Raw genomic sequence first — 8,089 nt, forward strand, 5'->3', positions numbered from 1 at the left:
CAATAGCAATAATATTCTTATAAATAAATAGTTTTAGGTTTGTCAAACATTTTTATATAGTGTCTTTTAGTGTTCTTAGCAGTTACTCAGAGATTAATACAATTATCCTGTTTTTGTATATAAGGAAACTGAGTCTTAGTAATTTTAAATGACTTATTCAATTTCACTTAGCCATAGTCACAGAACAGTGACTTTTATCTGTAGTTCCTGACACATTGTTTCCCACCATATCTGCCTTCTCTTTATGAAGAATGAACAGATTGGTATCTAAATGTCTTTTTGCATTTGTTGACATAAATTTGGTTATGGTTCTGGCTTTAAAATAAAATTGCTTACTTTAAAGAATTTCATTAGTATTTGACCACATGAACATCAATCTAGTTCCTATGCTCTGAAATGACCTTTCATTGGTCCTGAATAAAATTCTCATATTATTCATTGTCTGGGATTAAAATTCTCAAAATATTCCAGAATTTTTAATGTAATTGAAAAGGAGCAATACATTGCAATTATTTATCTTTAATACTTTAATGACAATGACAAAAGTAGTAACAATAAAACTAGCTTGAAAACATCAAGCAAAATGGTTCTTAACAAGAGACCCTCATTGAAGTAACATGAGCATTTTTTTTTTTTTAATGAATATTCCTGGAAATCATCTCCAAAAGTTCTGATTCAACAGGCTTTAGTAAAGACTAGATATCTGAATTTTTTAAAGCCCTTCTGATGACTTAGATGTCCTATTTCTACATCAAAAGACTTGGAAATTCATCATCTAAGAAATCACAAGAAAGTAGGACATTGAGAAGGTAAATTTTGATGAAAGAAGTTAGTGATATGGTTTCAATGTATGTGCCCCTCCAAAATTCATATATTGGAACTTAAATCTCATGTGATAGTATTAAAAGGTGAGGACTTTTGGGAAGTAAAGTTATGAGGGTGGAGCCCTCATGAAGGAGATTAATGCCCTTGTAAAAGAGGCTTCAGAGACCTGCCTGGCCCTTCCAACTCTTCTGACATGTGAGGACACAGCAATCCTCTACTTCTGTCCCTTTTTGTTGTATGATGATGCAGCAAGAACCAGAGGGCAGCCGTCACCAATCACCGATCACATAATCTTGGAATTCCCAGACTCTATAAAATAAATTCCTATTATTTATAAATTGCGTAGTCTAAGGTATTTTGTTATAGCACCAGGAACAGACTAAGACAGGTGGTTGAGAAAAACCTGGAGAATGTGCCTCATGACAATGATGAACTGGCCGAAGGAAGAGGAACTGAAAGATCAGATGAGTGAATGCATAAGACATAAAAGATTCAAGACAGAATTATGAGCAATGTGCAGAGCTAAATTAGGAAACTAAAACTTTTTTTGTTAGAGAAAATCTTACCCTTGTGTACATACAAATTTTGACAACCCTTCTATGTAAATGTTACATATGATCTATTATATTATTTTGTTTATTATTAGTATATTAATCACTGATAACATATATATCTATGAAACTCATTTTTAAGTAGAGTTAAGGATTTAAATGTTAAGTACAAAACTCATAAAATGCAGATGAAAAAATTCCCCTAATGAAGGCAAATTGAGTTGGAAACATGCAATACTTTGGATTACAAGTTAGGTGGAAAATATATATACATATCAGTGTATGTGATGCAGTCATGTTAATGATGATAATGAAAATCATAACTTCTGTAGGTCTTGACTTTTCTATTTTTAAAGTTGCAGCCTTAATATTACATTAGCATATTTTTTCCATTTAATTTAGAAATGTGTTTCTAAAGGTTATAAATTGATATGACATTACTTCTTTTGCTTGGTGGTAACACCATGACTTCATGATTACCGATTATTTAGTGCTGAGAAAACAGGATTATAAAAAAGTTCAAGCTTTTATGTGTCTGCAAAATGCTAATACAGCAGCTGCCTGGAGCCAACATCCTCCTTTGGATTAAAGAGTAAAATAAAATTGAATGTACATTTCCTCAGCCTTGCTTAATGGCTTATGAATCATTTGCAATAGAAAACAAAATGCTTTTGTTCTATTTTGCAACATAGAATTATATACTTTTTTAAACATTGTTTTTCTGTCTGTCTCACCTTCTCTCAATAAGATGTTCATTGTATTCTTTTTAGGATTGGGGATCTGTTAATTTCAAGACATAGTCAAAAAACTTAGAATTAGAAGGAATCTTACAGATTATCTAATGCAATTTATTTTTTTAGACATCGGGAAACTAAGCCCCTGGGAGGTAAAATGATTTGTCTAAGGCCACACATCTCATGAACTACAAAGCTAGGTGTTGATCTTCCTGTCATAATAGGCTGCCACTTGTTTTAACTAAATCTCCTTAGTCCAGATGGGACCTGAAGATGAGCATCTATGTTAAGAAAAATCAGTTGTAAATGGGTACATTTTAGTTAACTAAGAATTACTGTAGCCATGCTGAATTGGTTTTTGATTAATTGCCATCCATTATTTGGCACATTGCATTTTTCTCCATATTCCATGGTTTATGTTTTTGGTTTGGTTTACTTTTTTTAATTTCCCCAGTCAAAACTTCAAAATGCTATCCACTCTATCTTTAAGTAATAGGCATTGCACAGATGTTGATCGTCTCTCAGTTCATTACTAGATTTTTCCCACTTTTAATGGTGCTACAATTCTCAGCATTATTCCCAAAAGTAATCACTTCTACTTACCGATTTTACAATACTTCCTAATAAGATCATCTCATCTGCACAATAGTTTCAATATACCATAAATCTCAAAGTTATTTATCATGTCTCTTGATTCTTCCACATCTCGGTTTATTCTAAAATTCTCTTCATTCAACAACCATTTTCTGAGCTCCCTGCCTCATGTTAGGCTATGGAGGTATCCAGAAAAATAAAACATGGTCTCAAGTCTCCACAAGCCCACAGTATTTGATCTGCTTGCCCTGCCATTCAATTATTTAAAGCCACTTTTGGAACATTTCCCAAGTTACAGCAGTAATCAGGAATATGGTCACTCTTACGATAAGAATCACCCCATCCTTCAGTCCATCAGCCCTTGTATTTCTTGTCTCAATTTATTTTTTCTACCTTTTCTAAGGAAGCAGTGTATCATCATGGTATTTCAGAACAAAACTCCAGAGCCAACTTTCCTACACATACATCTAACTATGCATTTTGTGTATGATATCTGTGTGACCTCAGGAGGTATACTTAAGTTCTCTGAGTTTTATTCTCTCTGACAGAAAAAGGAGAATAATATTAGAATCAACCTCATAGGATTGGTGAGAGATTGTTTTGCTATTATTTCTATTTTTATAAGTTAAAAAAAATATTTGCAGGTGATGTAATTATGTAGAAAATTAAAAGGCATCTACAGACTAATAGAACCAAGAAGTGAATTTACCAATGCTTTGGGATATAGTGTCAACGTACAAAAATGATTACATTTTCAAAATTTTAGTAACAAATAATTGGAAAATAAAATTTTAGATACCCTTTATAAAAGTATCAACATTTATTTATAAAAATACATTTATAAAAGTATCAAAAATACATCAAATACCCAGGAATAAATTTAATAAAATAAAATTATGCAAAAAGCAATGCTCAGAGAAACTAAAGAATATCTAAACAAATGTCGAGACATATGTGTATAGGTTGAAAGTCTCAATATTGTAGGATGCCAATTCTTCCTAAAATGATCTAGAGATCTAATCCAACCCCAATAAAAATCCTATCAGGTTTTCTTGTAGAAATTGACAAGTTATTCCTAAAAGTTATGTGAAAATTCAAAGACATAAAAGAGCCAAAGCTATTTTGAAGAAGAAACAAAGTTAGAGAATTTACACTATTTTACACTATTATATTTCAAACCTTACTTTTCAACTACAATAATTAAGACAGTGTGGTATTGGCATAAGAATAGGTAAATAGATTTTGCTATTAATCTATTTACCTATCCTTGTAAGTTACTATTCCTAAAAGACTTAGGACAGTGTTTGGCTCTATAAACATTATTTGCTGCCTAAATACTGGTAATATGTACACAAAAAATTTCAATAGTATATGTAAAACATAAAATAAATAAAATACAAAATATTAGTAATACACAGCATAAAATAGCAAGGGCTCCATAAATATTAATGATTATTATCTGGAAAATAATAACCAATTTTTTTCTCTCCCCAAGTATGAGAAATTGTCTTTGACTACTAATTTTTATTGTATATTATACAGCTTATCATTCTTGAAAATTTATGAATTTAAGTGAAATATTTACATGATGTCTGCTCAGTTATCTGTATGATTTCTGTACCTAGTAACTTATATTTTTACCTTTGCATATTATATTAGTCTAGGTTTACATATTATTTTATCTCTTAGGGAAGGATTATGTATAACATAATCCAAACGCATGGGGATAATTTTTTTCATGGATTAAAGAGATGGAAACTCAATCTGTGTATTAGACTATGAGTTTACTTATTTGCATGTAAACTTTCTCTCTTCCTCTTTTTCATTATTTCTTTCTCCTCACCTGTCTCTTGCTCCTATCTTGTTTGGGGCCATCTGTGCTATTGGGGGCCAGGACCAAAAGAGTGGCACCCAATACCTTCTTTTCCTTCCTTCAGTGGATCAAGTACTTACAAAGGTCTTTATTATTATTATTTTTTTTAATTAATGATTCATAGGTTTCATCAAGGTAGTCTCTTTGTTCCTTTTCCTCTTTCATTGCTTCTTTATATTTCTTAATGAGTTATCTCATAAAAGGTCCTATGTACCTACATATATATGGAAAACATATATGAGAGTACTTCAAAAAGTTCATGGAAAAGTTCATATTATCTTTTAATGCTATTGCTATTTTTCCACGAAATTTTTGAAGTACCCTCATACATATTAAATACACACACACACTCATGTACAGTATTTTATTTTACATTTACCTACTTATTTATATCTTCTTTCTGTCTCTCCAAGCCATGACTATGAAATGGTGCTGGAATTCCAGGAGCTCTAATTATTTTACAAGGACTAGCATATGCATATTGAGAGATCTCTCTGGATGCCAGCCATAAATATTAAGTCATATACAATTTTTCAAAAACAGAAAACATTTTCTAAAACGTGGGCACAAGACAAGTATTCTGTGTTCTAATACCTACAGTCATGTTTTATTTGTGAAATCTAAGATAATACTCTCAGTCTTTATTCCATTCCTTAATTATCAGCCTTGAAACAACAAACCTCAGAGGAATAAAGGTAGGGTTCACAAAGCTCTTTAATATTCCATATTCATATCAGCAGTACAAGGAAGGTGAGGAAACTAACACCTTGTTACAGGTGAGCATGTGAGGCTCAGAGAGCTTAAGCTGCTTCCACAAAGGTCCAAAGCTCATAAGTGCAAACTCTCAGATGAAGCCTTGTCTGCTCATGTGAAATACGGTGCTCTGTTCACAAGAAAAATATTCCAGATACTCAAGAGAACTTTTCCTCTGTTTCTTCATCTTCTCATTGCTACTAATTGCTTGCTTTTCCTTAAGCATTAAGAGTTGGCATATTTTAATATCTTTTATTCAAGTTTTCCTTTATGTTTGATTGACTACAGTATTTTCAGTGTTGTCTGTGATATTTCACTGAAAACATACATCATTTCTGTTTCATTATCTTAGCCAAGGTAGTTATGACTTAGTCAGAATTTCTAGCCATGACAGGTAGACTTAATCCTGTAAAAGAATAAAAAAATACATTCATGATAATAATAAATTTTAAAAAATAGGCTTTGGGGCCAGATCCTATTTTAAAATTTTTTTGTAATGGATATTACATAAAGCTGTTGATATCCAAGCCTCAACTCATTATAGTTATATCAAAATAGATTATGATAGATTATGGTGAATCTTAGTCAGAATTATAGTGGATCTATATTGGATCTCGATATATTATAGAGGTGTTCTTTGACCTTGTGCTAATTATAAGATTAAAAAGTTCAACAGTTCTTTCACCCCTCACTGTCACTCATATGACTGTACTTATTAGACAATGAATCATTACGAAGAGAGAAATAGAAATTCTGATTTGGTTTGGCCTTATCTTAGGTTTTGAGTTCCTGATGAGATTTGTCACAAATGTAATTAATTCTTAAGTATCATAGTAACTAAAATTTAATTTTACTAAAGTAATATGTTCTATAGCTGTATTTTTAGTTCAAATGGAAATAGCCATAGGCTAGTTCACTATCACTGCTGGTCAATTTAGCCACTTATAATAACAGCAAACATTTGTGTTTCTCCTACTGCTTTACACACCACCCAAGGAATAATCAAGTTATCTATGTAATTTACATAATGTAAAATATATCTGTGTATCTATATCCATCAGTTTGCAGGAATTTTATCAAATCTAATAAAATATTTTTAGGACTAACTGAACCACAGGGACTACAAAGCAATAAAATGTTAAAATTATGACAAAAATAATATAAAATATTTCACAAGCTTTAATTTTCTTTCCAAAAATTATGGTTCATCTTTAAATCTGTCTGTGAACCTTCTGACAATCAAAAAGGGCCACATACTTCTCACATATTTCTCAGTTAATACAAAATAAAAACAAACTCCTTCCTCAAAGGTAGCAAAGATTTCAAGTAATTAATTCTAAAAGAAAGTTTACACTTGGGCTTTACAAAAATGTTGTGGATAGTGTTGTCAATAACATCCAGGCAACATTTAAAAATGAGTTTTTCTAAGGCTGTTTCTTGTAGAATTTTTTCATTGAAAACTTACAAAATTAAACCAAAATGTAAGTAAATAAAATAATTCTTCAAACAGATCTAGGGGCTTACAGATACCCAGGACCACAATGATATGAAAAAAAAAAAAAAAAAAAAAAAGGAAAAAACTAAACTGTGGCCACTGAAATATAACATACATATCAAAACTTCATGTTGTCAGCTATATTAGCTTAGGTAAAATTTTAATGTGCCATGACAGTGTAAATTGATGATTTTTCAAAATCCATGCAGAATATAAAATCAAAGAAAGTCTAGAAACTCCCTGTGTGCACTACTATGCTGTTCAGGTCATCTACTACTCTCTCTAGCATACATTGCTCAGGTCTGGAGTTCTAAGAAAAATTTCCCAATTTTACACTATTCTTATTTTAGGGGATCAGAAGAATATGGTTCAGGTAGTCATATTGTTTTTTTATTCCCCAGGCTGATTCAGGAATAAAACTTTACGTATCAAGACAAATGCATTGACTACCCATAGATTAAACATTCATCATATGTTACTCATATAATAAATTTAAAGATGGCTTGTACTGAATATTAATGTTGACTTCTCAACCACCATCCCACTTCAGATTGTCTAAGCCAATTGTAGAAACTTTATCTACCTTTTTAATGATATCTCCAAACCTGTCCAATGTGATATGAAGGTTTGTATACTAGGAAGCACCTAAGAAAAGTTGCTTCACTGTGAAGAAGTTTACCATTTCACTCCTATGTGATCTCTTATATTGACCTAAGAAGGAAACCAACATTGAGCCTAGATAACACTGAATCAAAGTGGAAAAATGCAAAGGCTCTGGGTTCAATAACATCATTAGGCCATGGAATCAAACATCTCTAAAGTCTCTCCTCTCTCTGGATTTCTTATTGTGTGAGGCAATTGATTTCTACTTTGAGCTGGGTTTTGTCATTTATACAGCAAAATATCTTGACTAGTACCAAAATAAATGTTCAGTTTAAAACAATGTTAGTGTCCTTCCTCTTCTGTCCCTCTGGGAAATACTGTATTTGTTAACTTCTAGTGTAAAACCAATTAATTAATAACCAAGTGTAACTATGCTGATTAGTATGCTACCGAAAGGCAAGACATGCTAAATTTGATTTTCCCATATAGTCATGTTATTTCTTGGTTGTATCTTATAACTAGAATCTATTAATTTGTGTCAGAAAAATTGTTAGTTCAGTGAACTTAAAGAATGAATCTTTTATTATTTTCAGAATGATAATCTCTATAAACAAAAAAAGCTTAACTTTCAACTGAGTTTTATGAATCCTTTTTAATGGTT

This window comes from Cynocephalus volans, chromosome 4 (genome assembly GCF_027409185.1).
Source record: "Cynocephalus volans isolate mCynVol1 chromosome 4, mCynVol1.pri, whole genome shotgun sequence".
NCBI classification, from domain to species: domain Eukaryota; kingdom Metazoa; phylum Chordata; class Mammalia; order Dermoptera; family Cynocephalidae; genus Cynocephalus; species Cynocephalus volans.